Raw genomic sequence first — 23024 nt, forward strand, 5'->3', positions numbered from 1 at the left:
AGACATTATTTGTTCTCAGGAGATTAAAAAAATTCTTAATCATTTGTAATAAAAGTTACGTTTTATTCTTTGAGAATATCTCATTATTTCTTCACAAGAGTGCGCTCACAAAGAAGTCTACTTTCTTTCTCTTGTCACTGTGGCAGTCCCAGGTCCTCCTCACCTCCCCAGTCATGTCCCTGTATTATAACTATAGATATTAGTGATGTCACTGTGACATTCCCATATCCCCTTACCTTCCCAGTCATGTCCCTGTATTACTATAGATATAAGTGATGCCACACTGACGCTCCCAGATTCCCTCACCTTCCCAGTCAAGTCCCTGTATTATTACTATAGATATAAGTGATGTCAAAGTGACACTCCCAGACCCCCTCACCTCCCCAGTCATGTCCTTGTAATATTACTATATATATAAGTGACATCAGAGTGACTATCCCGGACCCCCTAACCTCCCCAGTCATGTCCTTGTATTATTTCTATATATATATATATATATATATATATATATATGTGACGTCAGAGCGACTATCCCAGACCTTCTCACCTCCCCAGTCATGTCCCTGTATTATTACTATAGGTATAAGTGATGTCACAGTGACACTACGAGGAGTGTGATATACATTTGCTTCATACTGCTCCAATTATCACCTGTTACACATGCCAGGGATATTATGGGCCTTGCTTTAATATATCCTAGAATTTGAGCAATATTTTCAATCCCCACAATTACATATAATAAAATTAATAACAATAATAATAATAATAATAATAATAATAATAATAACAACGACACTAAAGGCTGCACCCCAGTATAAAAATAACACTAGCTACTCGTTCTTTATAATATTAATAATAGGACAACAAAGGTTGCTCCTCCTGTATAATAATAATAATAATAATAGTAAAAGGACACCACAGGCTACTCCCCCTGTATTATAATATAGTGTTCACTCTAGGATATTTTTAGGGCAGGGTGCTGAGCAGTGAAGAGGGCACATTTTTGTTTTGAAGGGCACATTATTGATGTGACACTTTGCACACAAAGCATAGCGCATATGTTTATAGTTTTTGTACATACATTTTGCCTTTAGTAAATAATATACCCATACATACATATAAGACCCCTAACATCTATACTGAGAAACATACTGTATATGTCCAGTCTTCTATGTGTTATAAAACAGAAAAATTAAACAATGGGTTAAAATATATAGGAAAAAAATAAGTCTGTTCTACTGGGGAAATACTGTAAGCAGAACATGCTCACTGCTTACCCTGTTCTTTTCCTCTTTATCAGAGTGCTGTGTTAGTTACAGTGCCTCCTCTGCCATCCAGTTCACTAAGGATAGAAATTGTGTTCCAATTTCAGAGGTGGGCAAGGAGCAGACGACAACATTGTAACCTGCACTCTGACTGCTGCATTCTGTATACAAGGGGCGATTTATGGTCCTGCAGGGTGCACCGAGACAGGGCAGGGGGCCGCACCCTGCTGAGACAGCCTAGAAGGAACACTATAATAACAGGACACCACAGGCTGCTCACCCTGTATAATAATAATAATAATAATAATAATAACAGGACACCACAGGCTGCTCACCCTGTATAATAATAATAATAATAATAATAATAATTACAGGACACCACAGGCTGCTCACCCTGTATAATAATAACAGGACACCACATGCTGCTCACCCTGTATAATAATAATAATAATAATAACAGGACACCACAGGCTGCTCCCCCTGTATAATAATAACAGGACACCACAGGCTGCTCCATCTGTATAATAAATAACAGGACACCACAGGCTGCTCACCCTGTATAATAATAACAGGACACCACAGGCTGCTCCATCTGTATAATAAATAACAGGACACCACAGGCTGCTCACCCTGTATAATAATAACAGGACACCACAGGCTGCTCACCCTGTATTATTATAATAATAATAATAATAATAATAATAATAATAATAATTACAGGACACCACAGGCTGCTCACCCTGTATTATAATAATAATAATAATAATAATAATAATAATAATTACAGGACACCACAGGCTGCTCACCCTGTATAATAATAACAGGACACCACAGGCTGCTCCCCCTGTATAATAATAACAGGACACCACAGGCTGCTCACCCTGTATAATAATAACAGGACACCACAGGCTGCTCACCCTGTGTAATAATAACAGGACACCACAGGCTGCTCACCCTGTATAATAATAATAATAATAATAATAACAGGACACCACAGGCTGCTCACCCTGTATAATAATAATAATAATAATAATAATAATAATAATAATAAAAGGACACCATAGGCTACTCCCCCTGTATAATAATAATAATAATAATAATAATAATAATAATAATAGGACACCACAGGTTGCTCCTCCTGTATAATAATAATAATAATAATAATAATAATAATAGGACACCACAGGTTGCTCCTCCTGTATAATAATAATAATATTAATAATAATAATAAAAGGACACCACAGGCTACTCCCCCTGTATTATAATATAGTGTTCACTCTAGGATATTTTTAGGGCAGGGTGCTGAGCAGTGAAGAGGGCACATTTTTGTTTTGAAGGGCACATTATTGATGTGACACTTTGCACACAAAGCACAGCGTATATATGTTTATAGTTTTTGTACATACATTTTGCCTTTAGTAAATCATATACCCATACATACATACATACATATAAGACCACTAACATCTGTACTGAGAAACATACTGTATATGTCCAGTCTTCTATGTGTTATAAAACAGAAAAGTTAAACAATGGGTTAAAATATATAGGAAAAAAATAAGTCTGTTCTACTCGGGAAATACTGTAAGCAGAACATGCTCACTGCTTTCCCTGTTCTTTTCCTCTTTATCAGTGTGCTGTGTTAGTTACAGTGACTCCTCTGCCATCCAGTTCTCTAAGGATAGAAATTGTGTTCCAATATCAGAGGTGGGCAAGGAGTAGACGACAACATTGTAACCTGCGCTCTGACTGCTGCATTCTGTATACAAGGGGGCGATTTATGGTCCTGCAGGGTGCACCGGGACAGGGCAGGGGGCAGCACCCTGCTGAGACAGGCTAGAAGGAACACTATAATAACAGGACACCACAGGCTGCTCACCCTGTATAATAATAACAGGACACCACAGGCTGCTCCCCCTGTATAATAATCACAGGACACCACAGGCTGCTCACCCTGTATAATAATAACAGGACACCACAGGCTGCTCACCCTGTGTAATAATAACAGGACACCACAGGCTGCTCACCCTGTGTAATAATAACAGGACACCACAGGCTGCTCACCCTGTATAATAATAATAACAGGACACCACAGGCTGCTCACCCTGTATAATAATAACAGGACACAACAGGCTGCTCACCCTGTGTAATAATAACAGGACACCACAGGCTGCTCACCCTGTATAATAATAATAACAGGACACCACAGGCTGCTCACCCTGTATAATAATAATAACAGGACACCACAGGCTGCTCACCCTGTATAATAATAACAGGACACCACAGGCTGCTCCCCCTGTATAATAATAACAGGACACCACAGGCTGCTCACCCTGTATAATAATAACAGTACACCACAGGCTGCTCACCCTGTATAATAATAATAATAATAATAACAGGACACCACAAGCTGCTCACCCTGTATAATAATAATAATAATAATAACAGGACACCACAGGCTGCTCACCCTGTATAATAATAATAATAATAATAATAATAATAACAGGACACCACGGGCTGCTCACCCTGTATAATAATAATAACAACAACAACAACAGGCTGCTCACCCTGTATAATAATAATAATAATAATAATAACAACAACAGGACACCACAAGCTGCTCCATCTGTATAATAATAACAGGACACCACAGGCTGCTCACCCTGTATAATAATAATAATAATAATAATAATAATAATAACAACAGGACACCACAGGCTGCTCCATCTGTATGATAAATAACAACAACTAAAACAGGACACTACAGACTGCTCATCCTGTATAATAATAATAATAACAGGACACCACAGTCTGCTCCCCCTGTATTATAATAATAATAATAATAGGATTTTAATACCTACCGGTAAATGCTTTTCTCTTAGTCCGTAGAGGATGTTGGGGACTCCGTAAGGACCATGGGGTATAGACGGGAGCCACAGGAGACATGGGCACACTATAAGACTTTGAATGGGTGTGAACTGGCTCCTCTCTCTATGCCCCTCCTCCAGACCTCAGTTAGAAACTATGCCCAGGGAGACGGACATTTCGAGGAAAGAATTTATTGTGTAAACACGGTGAGTGTCATACCAGCTCACACCACGAACGTACCGCAGAACGTGGCATTCAATAGAACACCAGCCAACGGCATGAACAATACACAGCCACATGCTGAGAGAATATGTAACACAACCTGTGTGTCAACACAACCAATAATCAGACACCGCATGCCATGGCATGCACAACGTCAGCAATGGCCTGACAGAGAAGAAACACCACAAGAGTGTAACCATAACCAATAACTGCAGATACAGTATGCACTGGGACGGGCGCCCAGCATCCTCTATGGACTAAGAGAAAAGGATTTACCGGTAGGTATTAAAATCCTATTTTCTCATACATCCTAGAGGATGCTGGGGACTCCGTAAGGGCCATGGGGTTTATACTAAAGCTCTAGACCGGGCGGGATAGTGCGGACGACTCTGCAGCACCGATTGAGCACACATGAGGTCCCCATCAGCCAGGGTATCAAACTTATAGAGCTTAGCAAGTGTTTGAACCCGACCAAGTATCCGCTCGGCAAAGTTGAACCGCCGAGACTCCTCGGGCATCCGCCCAAGAAGAGCCCACCTTCCTAGTAGAATGGGTCACCACCGAATTCGGTAACGGCAATCCAGCCATAGAACGAGCACGCCGAATCGGATCACAGATCTAGTGTGTAACCGACTGCAGAGACGCAGGCGCCCCAATCACGCTGGGAGCATACCGGACAAACAGAGCCTCTGTTTCCCCAATCTGAGCCAAATTGGCGACAAAAATATTCAAAGCCCTGGCTACATCGAGAGACCTTGAATCAGCCAATGCTTAAGTAACCACAGGCATCAAATAGGCTGGTTTCTGCGAAACACCGAAACCACTTTTGGCAGAACTATTATCAGAGTTCTCAATTCTGCTCTATCCACCTGGAAGATCAAACAGGGGCTCTTGTGAGACCCAGCCGCTACTTCCGACACCCGCCTTGCGGACGCCAAAGCCAAAAGCATGACCACTCTCCAAGAAATACATTTTAACACAACCTTTCATAAACGTTCCAATCATTGTGACACAAGAAAATGCAACACCACGTCAAGGTCCCACGGTGCCAATGGGGGCACAAATGGAGGTTGGATGTGCAGTACTCCTTCCACGAACGTCCGAACTTCCAGAAAGGTCGCCAGTTCTTTCTTGAAAGAAAATGCATAAGGTCAAAGCCGCACTTGAATGGAGCCTAACTCTAGGCCTGCACCCACACCTGCTTGCAAAGAATGGAGAAGAACGACCCAGCTGAAGCTTCCGTAGTAGCTTTCTTGGATTCACACCAACACACATATTTTCTCCAAACACGGTGGTAAGGCTTAGCTTCTTTTCTAGCCTGAAGAAGATTGGCAATGACGTCACTGGGAATCCCCTTTCTGGCAAGGATATGGCATTGAATCGCCACGCCGTCAAACGCAGCCACTGTAAGTCTTGATACACGCCCGGATCTTGCTGTAACAGTTCCTCACGTAGAGGAAGAGGCCAGGGATCTTCTATGAGTAAATCTTGAAGAACTGGATACCAAGCCCTCCTTGTTTAGACTGTAACGATGAGGATCGCCTGAACCTTTGTTCTTATTACGTTTATCACCTTCAGAAGAGTGATAACGGACGGGACACATAGACCGACTGAAAAAACCCAAGGTGTCCCGAGGACGTCCACTGCTATAGCTTGATTGTCCTCTGACCTGGAACAATATACCTGAGGTCTCTCGATGAGGTGAGATGCCAACATGTCCAAGTGAGGCACTCCTCAAAGACTTGTCGCTTCAGCGAAACTTCTCGATGACGACAGTATTTCTCCCGGATGGAGATCGCGTCTGCAGAGGAAACTATTTCTCCATCGTTCACATCCGGAACTAAGACTGCTAATATAGTGTTTACCAGTCTTTCCACCCAGCAGAAAACTTTTACGGCATCTGCCATTGCTGCTTTGCTCCTTGTTCCGCCCTAGCGGCTTACTAACACCACTGCTGTCAAGTCGTCCAACAGAATTAACACGTGCAGATAACTAAGCATATGTTCACTGAAAATAGCTCTTAATTCAAGAAAGCTTATTGCAGACAAACTTCCCAGCATGTGCAGGTGAGATTCAGACCACATTTCCAACTGGCCCCGTGAAATCCACTCTGGCATTTGACCTGCTCACCGAAAAGCCTCTTAGGCTGCACCATCTTCTTCATCAACGGAACATATTGATGGATTGTCACTGCAAATCTGACCCGACTCCGGATTCGCAGACCTATTTCCACAGGAAAACACAGAGAACTTCAACCGTTTCGTATCTACCCTGATACCCACCTCCGACGTCTACGTCGTTGGGAAAACAGCCATTCCCTGTGTTGAAGAACACTCAGAGAGAAACAACGATTTGCACTTGTGTCTTGACCTCGCCTTAATCAGGAGAGTGTCCCAGTACAGAATAACAATGGCTCTCACTAGTGAAAGAATACCATCCTACTGCCATCACTCCGGTGAAATGGCAAAGACAGTCCTGGATATCAACCCAGGTAAGCTAAATGCGGAGAACAATGTATTTAAAACCCCTTTCTACCTTTACGCACTGGAGCTCCCTGGCCTGAGAGATTCCATCCTGTAGTTCAACTTCGTAAGGAGAAATCTCTGTTTTCCCCCTTTTTTTTTTTTTTTACCAGGAACTGCAGGACAATGCCCTTACCTTGAAGCAACTCTGGTATGGTGTCGCGTACTACCTCCCCTTCCAGAGGGGAAACGGCAAGATCTATTTGAAAAATCAGTGAGGGAATCCATCTATAAACGCCAGTATGTCCCCCTTTGGATTCCATTATTAACTCACAGGTCCAAGTCCATTCCCGGACTGACTGAAGAGTAGTAGACGAGTTCCCACCGGAGTGGCCTCCAGCCAGATAGACCCAGCGACATGCGGTGGATGTGGTAGAAACAGAAAACGACATCCGCTTCTGCGAACCTGACAAGGCTGCAGAACTCTTACCATTTCACCTTCCACAATCTGCACCGAAAGGGAAAAAAGAACAGTATCGAACCGGTTGAAATGACTGCATCCCACAGCAGAATGCGTCACCAACCGTTGTGAGGGAATCTAACTCACAAAGTTAGACTTACCAGTGGTATCCACCGAGAGTGACTGAACTGAGGCCTCCCCAAACAGCGGTACTCCGTCCCAGGGAAACACTCCAGTATCTCTCGTAGTCAGCCTCAGCATTTCTTCTGCAGTCGCACGGCAGCCTGCCACCATGTTATAGAGCAGAATCAACATAAGACACACACCCTCTCTCTTTAGGGTAATTCTATTGGATGCCTTTCCGAATACAAACACACCCCCATGCGCATGTAATGCAAATAACTCCAAAGTATAGAATAAACTATCACGTAGCTTCCTGCGTACGATCCTTTGTGACAGGGCCCCGTGCAGACCAGGAGTTGACTTTTACAGTATTCTGTGGGAAAAAGAATAAACATTCGGACTCCTTGTGAGGATCTGAGACCAACTCGTCACGGCTGACCTAGAGCTTTATTAACAGAGCGACCAGCACATGAGAAGGAATAAGAGATAGTATTCAGAAGCTAAGAGATAGTATTCAGAAATTCCTTGAAGTCAATAAGATCATTAAAAGGAATCAACATGGGTTTATGAAGGACAGATCCTGTCAAACCAACTTACTTGGCTTTTATGAAACAGTAAGCGCAAACCTAGATCAGGGTAAAGACGTGGATGTAATCTTTTTAGTCTTTGCCAAAGCGTTCGATACTGTACCACACATGAGACTTATCTACAAGCTACAAGAATCAGGGCTAGGAAGCACAATATGCACTTGGGTCAAAAAGTGGTTAGATAATAGGGAGCAGCGCGTTGTGGTTAATGGATATTTTTCAAGTTGGACTGAAGTGCTAAGTGGTGTGCCGCAAGGCTCAGTATTAGGACCGCTATTGTTCAATATTTTCATTAACGACCTAACAGAAGGTCTAGAGAACATGGTGTCAATTTTTGCAGATGATACCAAATTGTGTAAGGCTATAAATACAGAGGAGGATGCCGAGTCTCTTCAGAACGACTTAGTTAAATTAGAAGAATGGGCAGCCAAATGGAGAATGCGCTTCAACACAGACAAGTGTAAGGTAATGCACTGTGGTAACAAGAACACAAATTACACCTACCTACTAAATGGGGTAAAATTAGGGGATTCTGTACTGGAAAAGGACTGAGGTGTCCTCATAGATAGCAAGCTAAGCAGTTGTACCCAAAGTAGGACTGCAGCAAAGAAGGTTAATAAGATATTAGCATGCATAAAACGGGGTATTGATGCTAGGGACGAGAGTATTATACTCCCGTTATATAAATCACTAGTGAGGCCACACCTTGAATACTGTGTACAGTTCTGGGCACCGTACTACAAAAAGGATATCCTGGAGCTTGAAAAGGTACAGAGGAGGGCGACCAAACTAATTAAGGGCACGGAGACGATGGAATACAAGGAAAGGCTTGAAAGACTAGGCATGTTTACATTGGAAAAGCGGAGACTAAGAGGGGATATGATCAACATCTACAAATATATAAGGGGACAATACACAGAACTTGCGTGGGACCTGTTTTTGGTTAGATCAACACAGAGGACTCGTGGACACTCGCTCAGGTTAGAGGAGAGGAGATTCCGCACAATACGGCGTAAAGGCTTTTTCACGGTAAGGACAATACGTGTTTGGAATTCCCTGCCCGAGGGAGTTGTAATGGCGGAATCTGGCAACACCTTTAAGAATGAGTTAGATAAATTCCTAGTGGATAAGGATATCCAGGGGTATGGTGCATAGTCATGCATTATAGTTACTATAAATAGGGATAAAATGCAACAGCTGACAGCAGCATCAGTCAGAAATTTTAGTCAAATCATCATGCAGAGGACACCACAAATAGGTTGAACTCGATGGACAATTGTCTTTTTTCAACCTCAGCTACTATGTTACTATGTAATACTTTTACTTCAGCATTCATTAAAAATCATAATATGAATATACATAATGTAATACACACATATCATATATATATATATATATATATATATATATATATATATATATATATATATAATCTTTAGAGAGGATACGGCACTCCAGGACTTGTAGAAACTGCCATCAGCAACCTTGAAAAAAGCTGTCCAAACAGCTTGATGAAGTCAACGTTTCATTTAATGTAATTAAATTTCGTCAGGACAATATACAAACAACATATACAGAGGCTTACCTTAAATACCACACCACATACAGATCCGTCCAAACAGCACGAGCGGGTCCCGGACGGGGACTGATGACGTCACCACGCGGCGACGCGCGCTCTCCAGCGCCGTTGTCATAGTAACCCGCCGGGCTACACCGCACCAATGCTGAGAGTCAAAACATAATAAAGACATTGAAGTGCTTGTGCATAAACGTAGATATGTATAAAGAAATAAACATATAATCTACAATAGGGCAAAAGAGAGCAAAATACTTTGGTTTGTATAAACAGTAGTATGTTAATAATTACTAACAAATCTTATGCTAATAATTATACAGATGTATACCTATATACACTGGAAATACACCCATCGCATTAAGAGGATCTACCATTCAAAAGATGCACATAAAAAAGTGTGCTAATAATTATGCAAATGTATATCTATATACATTGAAAAAATCACCCATCACATTAAGGGGATCTACCATTCAAAAAATGGACATAAAATACATGAGCGCACAACCTGAAAGGATTAAACGAATAAAGAATAAATCAAGAGAAAATATATAATATTTAAGGAAAAATATATACTAATGGAGAAAAAGAACAGAAAATCATAGAAAACATCCTAAATGATTAGATTCATTAAGCCCATTTGGGGCCAAAGTGCGTAGTTCAAATATCCAGCGGGCCTCTTTTTGAAGTAACAGGGTACCTCGGTCACCTCCTCGGATATTGACAGGAACATGGTCGATGACTTTGTGCTTCAAACTTGCCAATGAATGTTTAGCCTCACGGAAGTGGCGGGCCACCGGTTGTTCCTGTGGCTTACCCTCCAGGGCTGAACGTATGGCCTGGCGATGTAATGCCATTCTCTCCCTGAATTGGCGGATGGTTTTGCCTATGTAAAATAGGCCACATGGGCATTTAATGTAATAGATGACATATGAGCTTTGACAAGATAGAATATGTTTTATTCTAATCTTGGTACCAGAGTGGGGGTGATTGAAAGTAGCACCACATTCCATGGATCTGCAGGTGGTGCATCCCAAGCACTTATAGCAGCCTGGTTGCCGGGTAAGAAAGTTCTTGGAGGTTACATCATCCATGAATGAAATATCATTTCTTACTAACATATCACGGAGATTACGTTTACGTTTATAACTGGGCATAAGTCTGCTGTGCTTGATAGATGGTAGATCTGGGTCAGAGGTGAGTATGGGCCATAGACTTTTGCCCATTCGCATGCTCCTTTCATTAAATGGGTGATATTCCTGAACAAAAGGAATTTTATTTTCACTGCTTACGTTGGTATTCTTGATAGAAAGTACTTTCTGTCTCGGTATAGCCAGGACCTGTTCTTTAGTTGATAATAACTGGGTGATGTCATAACCACGAACAACAAAGTCCTGTACCATTAGGTCAATGTGTTTCTCCGCCTTATCCAGGGTATCACAGGTACGGACCGCCCGTAAAAATTGGGATTTGGGTAGACTACGGGTGACAAAACCCGGATGTTGGCTGTCCGCCCTTAAAAGCGTGTTGCGGTCTGTGGGCTTCTTGTACAGATCTGTAGATATCTTGCCATTAAGTAAAGAAACCTCAACATCCAAATAATGGACCATACTATCACTGCTCTGATAAGTAAACTGAATATTGTCATCCATAGTATTGATTTGTTCCATGGCCTGGCTAAACTCATGGCTGGTGCCAGTCCATATGACGAACAAGTCGTCTATGTATCGAGTTAGGTACAGGATCCGTGATTGTGTGTAGGGATTCAATAGAAAAAGGTTCCTGTCCAGCTCAAACATGAAGATGTTAGCCAGGGACGGTCCTACACAAGAACCCATTGCACAACCTCGCTGTTGCACATACCAGTGCTGGTCAAATAAAAAATAGTTTCGAGTTAAAGACAAAGTCAACAGTTCACAAAAGAAATCTATATCAGGACCCCGGTATGCCAGGTTACCTGGGCACTTCATTCTACAAGATTTATAGGAGTGCCGGTCCTTGCCTCTTTGTTTATATATATATATATATATATATATATATATACACACACACACACACACACACACACACCATACATATAAGCGGATTGTCCGGAACCGTCGGGTCCCTAGTGACATCAATGTGTTCTGAATGTGTATGACCATGTACTGAATGCCCCAGTTGTGGATCTGACAGGAAACCTTATGGTTGACAGAAAACCTAGCAATCGTCGACAGCAGGGAGAAGAAACCAGGCAACATAACATTCTTGCGACCCCGAGGGGTCAGAGGGAAGTACACATATATCATTTTTTCATAACACTCCCCCACAAATACTACCATGTCTGTGCTCGTCTACAGGCTCATGGAACAGTACCATACATATACATATAAATATTTATACAGGTTAGTTACAGCATGTTCATTTTCACCCGGTAATATCAGTTGGTGCCGACAGGGTCACCCACCTACTACTGTGTCTCCCCTACACCCACATACTACTGTGTCTCCCCTACACCCACATACTACTGTGTCTCCCCTACACCCACATACTACTGTGTCTCCCCTACACCCACATACTACTGTGTCTCCCCTACACCCACATACTACTGTGTCTCCCCTACACCCACATACTACTGTGTCTCCCCTACACCCACATACTACTGTGTCTCCCCTACACCCACATACTACTGTGTCTCCCCTACACCCACATACTACTGTGTCTCCCCTACACCCACATACTACTGTGTCTCCCCTACACCCACATACTACTGTGTCTCCCCTACAGCATAATACTACCGACCTGCTGACACTTCATCTACTGAATCAAGTATCAACAGGAGTCGGCGATGTCGACAGAGTGAATCGCATAGCTGTTTGCGACCTAGCACTCACACATGTCGACACATGTACTAAAAAGCTATAGTGGGTATCTGACAGGGAAAACACAGACACATATGCACAACACAATGATTACATGCCCATTATCTAGGATAGTGCTATATTTCATACTATATTACACTAATCACTGTGCCCCCCCCTTCGGTTACACTGTACACTGTTTTGGCGGGGACATGTAGAAAATGGCGCTGAATCATGTTGTGAGGGCTAAGCCCCGCCCCTTCTCGGCGTGCTTCAGCCCCGCTAATATTTTAGCTTTTTATGCTGGCAGGGGTCCGTATACAGAGCCTATGCACTCTATACGTGTTTAACCAGGCTTAATGGAGAGGATATTGCTGCCCAGGGCTCCCCCCCCTGCGCCCTGCACCCTTGTAAAGCCGTTAGTGTGTGGGAGCAATGGCGCGCAGTGCGACCGCTGTTTTATACTGGCGGGGGTATCGTACACGGTGCCCGGGACCCGACTCTTGCCAGTGAAAAGACCCTCAGTAACTGCTGCCCATGGCGCTCCCTCCCTGTGAGTGCCGTTGGTGTGTGGGAGCATGGAGGGCAGCGCTACCGCTGCACTTACTTCCGTTACTGAAGTCTTCTGCCGTCTGATGTCTTCTGTTCTTCTCATACTCACCCGGCTTCTTTCTTCTGTCTTCTGTGAGGGGGGTGACGGCGCGGCTCCAGGAACAAGTAGCTAGGCGCACCAAGTGATCGAACCCTCTGGAGCTAATGGTGTCCAGTAGCCTAAGAAGCAGAGCCCTTGAACTGAGAAGAATTAGGTCTGACTTCTCTCCCCTCACTCCCACGATGCAGGGAGCCTGTAGCCAGCAGGTCTGCCTGAAAATAAAAAACCTAACAAAAGTCTTTTTCCAGAGAAACTCAGTAGAGCTCCCCTAGTGTGTGACCAGTCTCTCCTGGGCACAGAATCTAACTGAGGTCTGGAGGAAGGGCATAGAGGGAGGAGCCATTTCACACCGATTCAAAGTCTTAATAGTGTACCCGTGTCTCCTGCGGATCCCGCCTATACCCCATGGTCCTTACGGAGTCTCCAGCATCCTCTAGGACGTATGAGAAAATAATAATAATAACAGGACACCACGGGCTGCTTCTCCTGTACAAAAATAACAACAAGACACCACAGGCTGAACCCCTGTATAATAATAATAATAATAATAATAATAATACTAATAAAATGACACCACAGGCTACTCCCCCTGTATAATAATAACAGGATACCACAGGCTGCTTCCCCTGTATAATAACAAGACACCACAGGCTGAACCCCTGTATAATAATAATAATAATAATAATACTAATAAAATGACACCACAGGCTACTCCCCCTGTATAATAATAACAGAACACCACAGGCTGCTTCCCCTGTATAATAATAATAATAATAATAATAATAATAATAATAATAATAGGACACCACAGGCTACCACACTGAATAATAATAACTGGACACCACAGGTTGCTCCCCCTGATTAATAATAATAACTGGACACCACTGGCTGCTCCTCCTGTATAATAATAATAACAGGAAACTACAGGCTGCTCCCCCTGTATAATAATAATAATTACAGGACACCACAGGCTGCTCCCCCTGTATAATAATAACAACAGGACACCACAGGCTGCTCAACCTGTATTATTATTAACAACAACAACAACAACAACAACAGGACAGCACAGGTTGCTCCCCCTGTATAATAATAATAATAACAGGACACTACTGGCTGCTCCCCCTGTATAGTAATAATAACAGGACACCACAGGCTGCTCCCCCTGTATAATAATAATAACAGGATACCACAGGCTGCTCCCCCTGTGTAATAATAACAGGACACCACAGGCTGCCCCCCCTGTATAATAATAATAACAACAGGACACCACAGGCTGCTCCCCCTGTATAATAATAATAACTGGACACCACAGCCTGCTCCCACTGTATAAAAATAACTGGACACCACAGGCTGCTCCTCCTGTGTAATAATAACAGGACACCACAGGCCGCTCCCCCTGTGTAATAATAATAACAGGACACCACAGGCTGCTCCTCCTGTGTAATAATAATAACAGGACACCACAGGCCGCTCCCCCTGTATAATAATAATAATATCAGGACACCACAGGCTGCTCTCCTGTATAATAATAACAGGGCACCACAGGCTACTCCCCCTGTATAGTAAGACGCCATTACCTGATTTCCACGGACACTGGGAGGCTGCAGCAGTCGATGAAAACTCACTTCCTGCATGTGGACCGCACAGTCCGGAAGTAAGGTGGAACGCACAGGCAGGAAGTAGGGCATGATTGGCAAAGGCTGCTTACTGGTTACTGGGTTCTCCCCTACTACACCCCGCCCACAGCCCAGGCCTATGTAGTGACTATTACCATACATGTCCTCAGTGCAAGAGGCCGGCGGCCATTTTCTTGTAGACCAGTCCGGCAGCAGCAATAGGTTCCCTGGCCGTGTAGTGACGTCAGGAGCGGCGGCCATTTTCCCCTGGTCTGAGCTCCGCCTTCCTTCTATCATTCCCACAAGGCAGCAGGAACAGAGAGCAGCCATTGCTGTGTCTGGCAGCAGGTAATGATATTATTATTATTATTCTATAGGCTGAGCAGCTCTGGTGTCAGGTTCTGTACTACAGGGGGAGCAGCCTCTGGTGCCTTGTTATAGTGCAGCTGGAGCAGCCTCTGGTGCTGCATTATCCCTGTACAGGTGGCTGACACTCTAGTGTCCTATTACTGTAATACAGGTGGCGCAGACCCCGCCGTTACCATAATACAGGTGGCGCAGACCCCGCCGTTACCGTAATACAGGCGGCGCAGACCCCGCCATTACCATAATACAGGTGGCGCAGACCCCGCCGTTACCGTAATACAGGTGGCGCAGACCCCACCTTTACCGTAATACAGGTGGCGCAGACCCCGCGGTTCCCGTAATACAGGTGGCGCAGACCCAGCCGTTCCCGTAATGCAGGTGGCGCAGACCCCGCCTTTACCGTAATACAGGTGGCGCAGACCCCACATTTACCGTAATACAGGTGGTGCAGACACCGCCATTACCGTAATACTGTGGCGCGGACCCCGCCGTTACTGTAATACAGGTGGCGCGGACCCCGCCGTTACTGTAATACAGGGGGCAGGGACTCCGCCGTTACCGTAATACAGGTGGCGCGGACCCCGCCATTACCGTCACACATGTGGCGCAGACCCCGCCGTTCCCGTAATACAGGTGGCACAGACCACGCCTTTACCGTAATACAGGTGGCGCAGACCCCGCCGTTCCCGTAATACAGGTGGCGCAGACCCGGCCGTTCCCGTAATGCAGGTGGCGCAGACCCCGCCTTTACCGTAATACAGGTGGCGCAGACCCCACATTTACCGTAATACAGGTGGTGCAGACCCCGCCATTACCGTAATACAAGTGGCGCAGACCCCACATTTACCGTAATACAGGTGGTGCAGACACCGCCATTACCGTAATAATGTGGCGCGGACCCCGCCGTTACTGTAATACAGGTGGCGCGGACCCCGCCGTTACTGTAATACAGGGGGCAGGGACTCCGCCGTTACCGTAATACAGGTGGCGCGGACCCCGCCATTACCGTCACACATGTGGCGCAGACCCCGCCGTTCCCGTAATACAGGTGGCACAGACCACGCCTTTACCGTAATACAGGTGGCGCAGACCCCGCCTTTACCGTAATACAGGTGGCGCAGACCCGGCCGTTCCCGTAATACAGGTGGCGCAGACCCGGCCGTTCCCGTAATGCAGGTGGCGCAGACCCCGCCTTTACCGTAATACAGGTGGCGCAGACCCCACATTTACCGTAATACAGGTGGTGCAGACCCCGCCATTACCGTAATACAAGTGGCGCGGACCCCGCCGTTACCGTAATACAGGGGGCACGGACCCCGCCGTTACCTTAATACTGTGGCGCGAACCCCGCCGTTACTGTAATACAGGTGGCGCGGACCCCGCCGTTACTGTAATACAGGGGGCAGGGACTCCGCCGTTACCGTAATACAGGTGGCGCGGACCCCGCCATTACAGTCATACATGTGGCGCAGACCCCGCCGTTCCCGTAATACAGGTGGCGTAGACCCCGCCTTTACCGTAATACAGGTGGCGCAGACCCCGCCGTTCCCGTAATACAGGTGGCGCAGACCCGGCCGTTCCCGTAATACAGGTGGCGCAGACCCCGCCTTTACCATAATACAGGTGGCGCAGACCCCACATTTACCGTAATACAGGTGGTGCAGACCCCGCCAATACCGTAATACAAGTGGCGCGGACCCCGCCGTTACTGTAATTCGGGTTGCGCGGACCCTGCCGTTACCATAATACAGGGGGCACAGACTCTGCCGTTATCGTTATACAGGTGGCGCGGACCCCACCATTACCGTCATACATGTGGCGCGGACCCCGCCGTTGCCGTAATACAGGTGGCGCAGACCCCGCCGTTACCATAATTGTATACACGGGACATTACAGGTGTTGTGTCCTGTGACATTGTGCTGTACAAGGGGAGCGGCCTGTGTTGTCATAGTATACAGGAGGAGCAGCCTGTGTTGTCATAATATACAGGGGTAGCATCCTGTGCTGTCATAGTATACAGGGGGAGTGGCCTGTGTTGTCATAGTATACAGGGGGTGTGGCCTGCGTTGTCAGTATACAGGGGTAGCATCCTGTGCTGTCATAGTATACAGGGGGGTGGCCTGTGTTGTCATAGTATACAGGGGGTGTGGCCTGCGTTGTCAATATACAGGGGTAGCATCCTGTGCTGTCATAGTATACAGGGGGGTGGCCTGTGTTGTCATAATATACAGGGGGTAGCATCCTGTGTTGTCATAGTATACAAGGGGAGTGGCCTGTGTAGTCATAGGGTAACATCTTGTGTTGTCATAGTATACAGGAGGAGCAGCCTGTCGCATCCTACTCTACAGGGGGAGCAGCCTGTGGTGTCCTGTTGTTGTTGTTATTATTATTATTATACAGGAGGATCAGCCTGTGGTGTCCTGTTATTATTATACAGAGGGAGCAGCCTGTGGTGTACCGTTATTATTATATTAATTATATTTATTATACAGGAGGATCAGCCTGTGGTGTCCTGTTGATATTATATGGGAGGAGCAGCTTGTGGTGTCCTGTTATTATTATACAGAGGGAGCAGCCTGTGGTGTACAGTTATTATTATTATTATTATTATTATTATTATTATTATAATACAGGGGGAGCAGCCAGTGGTGTCCTATTATTATTATACAGGGGAAGCAGCCAGTGGTGTCCTATTATTATTATACAGGGGAAGCATTATTATTATTATTATTATTATTATTATAATACCGGGGGAGCAGCCTATGGTGACCTGTTGTTGTTATTGTTATTATTATTACTATTATGCAGGGGGAGTAGCCTGTGGTGTGCATTGGTGTTGTTGTTATAATTTTACAGGGGTGCATCCTGTGGTGTCCTGTTTTTATTATTATTATTATTATTATTATTATTATTATTATTATTATTATTATTATTATACTGGAGGAGCATTCTTTGTTGTCCTATTATTACTATTATAAAGAAGGAGTAGCCTGTAGTGTCCTGTCATTATTATTATACAGGGGAAGCATGCTGTGGTGTTCTGTTATTATTATTATTAATATTATTATTATACAGGAGGAGCAGCCTGTGGTGACTTGTTATTATTATTATTATACAGGAGGAGCAGCCTGTTGTGTCCTATTATTAATATTATAAAGAAGGAGTAGCTAGTGGTGTTCACTTATTATACAGGGTCAGCAGCCTGTGGTGTCCTGTCATTATTATTATACAGGGGTAGCAGGCTGTGCTGTCCTGTTGTTGTTATTTATTATTATTATTATTATTATTATTATTATTATACAGAAGGGAGCAGCCTGTGGTGTCATTTTATTATTACTATAAAGGGAGAGCAGAATGGGGTGTCCTGTTGTTATTAGTATAATATGGGGCAGCAGGTTTTTGTGTATGGTTATTATTATACAGGGACAGCAGCTTGTGGTGTCCTGGTATTATTATTATTATTATTATTATTATAATACATTGGGAGTGGTAGTGATGTCACAGTGATTTCACTTATATTAGTAGTAATAGAGGGACATGAGTGGGGGAAGTGAGGGGGATCTGGGAGCATCACAGTGACATCACTTATATCTATAGTAATAATACAGGAACATGACTAGGGAGGTGAGGGGATCTGGGAATGTGACATCAGTTATGGCTATAGTAATAATACAGGGACATGACTGGGAAGGTGAGGGCATCTGTGAATGTCACAGTGACATCACATATATAGTAATAATACAGGGACATGACTGGGGAGGTGAGGGAATCTGGGAGCGTCACATTTACATCACGTATAACTACAGTAATAATACAGGGACATGACTGGGGAGGTGAGGGGATCTTGGAATGTCACCATGACATTACTAAATTCTCATACGTCCTAGAGGATGCTGGGCACGCTTTAAGAACCAAGGGGTATAGACGGGATGCGCAGGAGACATGGGCACTTTAAGACTTTGAATGGGTGTGAACTGGCTCCTCCCTCTATGCCCCTCCTCCAGACTCCAGTTTAGATTCTGTACCCAGTGAGACTGGTCACACACAGGGGAGCTCTACTGAGTTTCTCTGAAAATACTTTTTGTTAGGTTTATTATTTTCAGGGAGCACTGCTGGCAACAGTCTCTCTGCATCGTGGGACTTAGGGGAGAGAAGCAGACCTACTTTTGTGAGTTTCAAGGCTCTGCTTCTTTGGCTACTGGACACCATTAGCTCCAGAGGGTCTGATCGCTAGGTACGCCTAGATGCTCGTTCGCAGAGCCCGCCGTCACCCCCCTTGCAGAGCCAAAAGTCCGATACTTTGCCCAGTTACTACTCCTGGAGATCGACACGAATACTGTTTCTTATGTCGACTATAATGTTTCCTGACTAGATCCACAAAATCGGCATTCAGTACATGTTTCATACACATTAAGAACGTATTAACGTCACTAGGAACCCTGCTGTTCCTGTCAAAAGGGATATTTATATATATATATATATATATAATTGTGTGTATAGCTGTATTTAAAGGTATATATATATATATATATATATATATATATATATATATATATATATATTATATTTCGATCGCAGATCCGCATTGGCTCATATAGAAACAGATGTTGTTAAATTCTACGCCAGGTGGGGAACATACATTGCCTCACTTCCTTGTCCCACGCAAACCCACATATCCATGGTCTTTGAATCAACTGAATGGTTCTTACTCCGACAAATTTCAATGCAGTCTCCACCGCCATGACTGATCACCGGATCTTATATCTCCTCCCCCCCTCATTTCCCTTTCTCTACCCCATATGTGTGTCACCCCCCCTCCCCCTCCCCCCCCTCCACACAAGACGTGTTTTGCTACATCTGTTTGAAATACCAGGTATACTGTCAACTGGAATAACTCAGGCGGACCCATTGTCGACAATCAGAGGTGGCCACATTCCAGGTTCAAATTACTTTGATAAGCCAAATATCTGTTTGATGGTCTCCACACTGTATAAAATATTACAAGAACATGGTTTGTTGTTATCACCCCTATTACTTCTTCAGAATGTTTGACATCTGCCCTTCACTTCTGATATATAATTTGTACCTGACGATTCTTCATTTTGTTGTATTGTAAAACCTCAATAAAACAGATTTATAAAAAAAAAAAAAAAGGTGTGTATATATATATATATATATATATATATATATATCAATGGAAGAAAAGGACTGCGGGACGTTTTGAAAAATCACTGTATTACGTTCACTACATCATTGCATCGACGTTTCGGGGATTTTAACCCCTTCCTCAAGATGCGGTAGAGACATCTACCGCATCTTGAGGAAGGGGTTAAAATCCCCGAAACGTCGATGATGTATTGAACGTAATACAGTGATTTTTCAAAACGTCCCTGAGTGCCGCAGTCCTTTTCTTCCATTGATGTGCATTCGATTCTGAGGGCACCGGGGCATTTTTCAACTCTTTAGTACAATGGAGTGCCGGGCTGTTGTTACCTATATATATATATATATATATATATATATATATATATATATATATAAAATGTATAATGAATGCTGAGGTAAAGTTATTCCTTCTCATGTGCTGAGTGGCCGTGACCAGATATTTTCAAATCCTCAAGAGGATTCCGAGTGTTTATTCTTTTCCCGCCGTGGATAGAATAAAGTGAGTCACCCCCTGTTCTGTACGGGGCCCTGTCACAAAGGATTGTATGCAGGAAGATATGTGATACTCTAATTATGTGTCCGCGTGTACGTTGATTATACTTGCATTACGTGCGCATGGGGGAGTAGTTGTATGCAGGGTATTCCTGAAGTTGGGTAATATCTATAACATTGCAGCAGACTGACGTGCGACCACAAGGGATATAGGACTCTTGGGTTAGCGGGCCAATTCCATGGTGGTCTCGACTAGGAGGGCGTTGTGGATTCACCAATGGAATGCTGAGGCTGACTCCGAGAAGAGCTGGAGTCTCTTCCCTATGAAGGTAAAACCTGGATTGGGGATGGTCTTGTTAAGTTGATCTCGGCAGATACCACTGGTAAGTCTACCTTCTTGCCCTATGTTCCCTCACAATGGTTGGTGACGCATTATTGTAGGATGCAGTCATTTCGACCGAATAGATACGGATTTCCCTTTCTTTGCAGGTAGAGTAAGGTGAAAAGGTCAGAGGTCAGCAGTCTTTTCAAGTTTGCTGAAGCAGAAATCCTCCTCTGTTTCTGCCACATCCACCGCATGATGCTGGGTCTATCTTGTGGGAGCCCACACTGGTGGGACCACGTATAATACTCTTCAGTCAGTCCTGGAATGGACATGGACCAGTGAATTTAAGAATAGAGTCCCAAGGGGGACATACTGCAGTTTCCAGACGTTTCCCCTCACCGATATTTCAAATAGACCTTACCGATTCTCCTGTGGACGGGGAGGTAGTATGCAACGCCATACAAGAGTTGTGTCAGGATCAGGTCATTGTCCTGCTGTCCCGGTCATAAAAACAAAAAAGCTGTTATTCAAGCTTTTTCGTGCTCCCGAGTCCGGACGGCTCGGTCAGAACAATCCTATATCTAAAATCCCAAAAATTTCTACTTAAGAAGTTGAACTACAAGCTGGAATCACTCAGGGCAGGGATCTCCAACCTGAAAAAGGAGAAAGGGGGTCTAATTACGGTTTGTTCCGCATTAGGCTTACATGGGTTTGCTATTCAGGATTGTCATTACCAATTCACTGGAGTGATGGCGGTATGATGGTTTTCCTTCGATAGTAAAAAAGTAATTATTATTCTGTACTGGGACGCTCTCCTGATTACGGCGAGGTCAAGAAACCAAGTGGTGCAAAACGTTGCATTCTCCAAAGTGGTTGGCTCCTGAACTTGCCAGAATCACTGTTGATCCCAACGACGCGGTTGTCGGCGTTGGAAATACTGTTATATACAGAACTGTTGAGAGTTTTTCTTCCAGTGGAAAAAGCTCTGAGGATCCTGTCGGGTCAGATCTGCAACAGGGTCAATCCATCATTACATTCCATTAATGAAAAAGATGGTTCCGGCCTACAAGGCCATTCAGTGAGCAGGTAAATGCCAGAGTGTTTTTAGCGGGACCAGTTGGACAAGTGGTCCGGTTCCCACCTGGGATTATCCTGTTTTTTCAAGACCAGAATTTCACTCCTGTGGTAGCGGCGCAGTTCTCATAAGCCCAGATTCGGGTTCCAGGACGGGATCCTATGGACCACGGATGCATGCCTTCGAGGCGGAGGAGCTGTCACACAGGAGGAAAACTTCCAAGGAAGAGGGTCAAGTTAGGATACTTTCCACCAGATTAACGGTCTAGAGGTAAGGGACATTTATAACGGTTTTCTACATACAAAAACCGAAGGAGCAATGGCAGAAGCCAGAAAGATTTTCCGCTGGGCGACGAAATCATATGTGCGCTCTGTCAGCAATGTTCGTTCCAGGAGTGGACAACTGGGAAGCAGGCTTCCTCGGCAGACACATTCTCCATCCAGGAGAGTGGTGTCTTCATCCAGAGGTTTTCACAGAAGTGACAAGTCGTTGAGGGATTCCTAAAATTGACAAGATGATGTCTCGCCTCAATAAAAAGTTTCAGAGATATTGTTACAGGTCAAGAGACCCTCAAGCAATAGCAGTGGACGCCCTGATGACTCAGTGGGTGTTTCAGTCGGTCTATGTGTCCCCTCCACTTCCATTTTTCCCCCAAAAATGCTAAAGATCATAAGAAGAACAAAGGTTCAAGTGATCCTCATTGTTCCAGACTGGCCTAAGAGGACCTGGTATCCGGATCTTCAGGTGAACGCCGGATCCTAGCCCAGAGGATATTTCCAGTGAAGTCATCCCTACTTTCGTCAGACCAGTAGAGGAGTAACGTAAAAACATTACCACCGTATTTGGAGAAAGTATGTGTCTTGGTGCGAATCCAAGAAGGCTTCTACGGAAGATTCCAGTGGAATCGTTTTCTCCTTTTTTCACAAGGTGGT

Source organism: Pseudophryne corroboree (assembly GCF_028390025.1).
Source record: "Pseudophryne corroboree isolate aPseCor3 chromosome 3 unlocalized genomic scaffold, aPseCor3.hap2 SUPER_3_unloc_26, whole genome shotgun sequence".
Lineage (NCBI taxonomy): Eukaryota > Metazoa > Chordata > Amphibia > Anura > Myobatrachidae > Pseudophryne > Pseudophryne corroboree.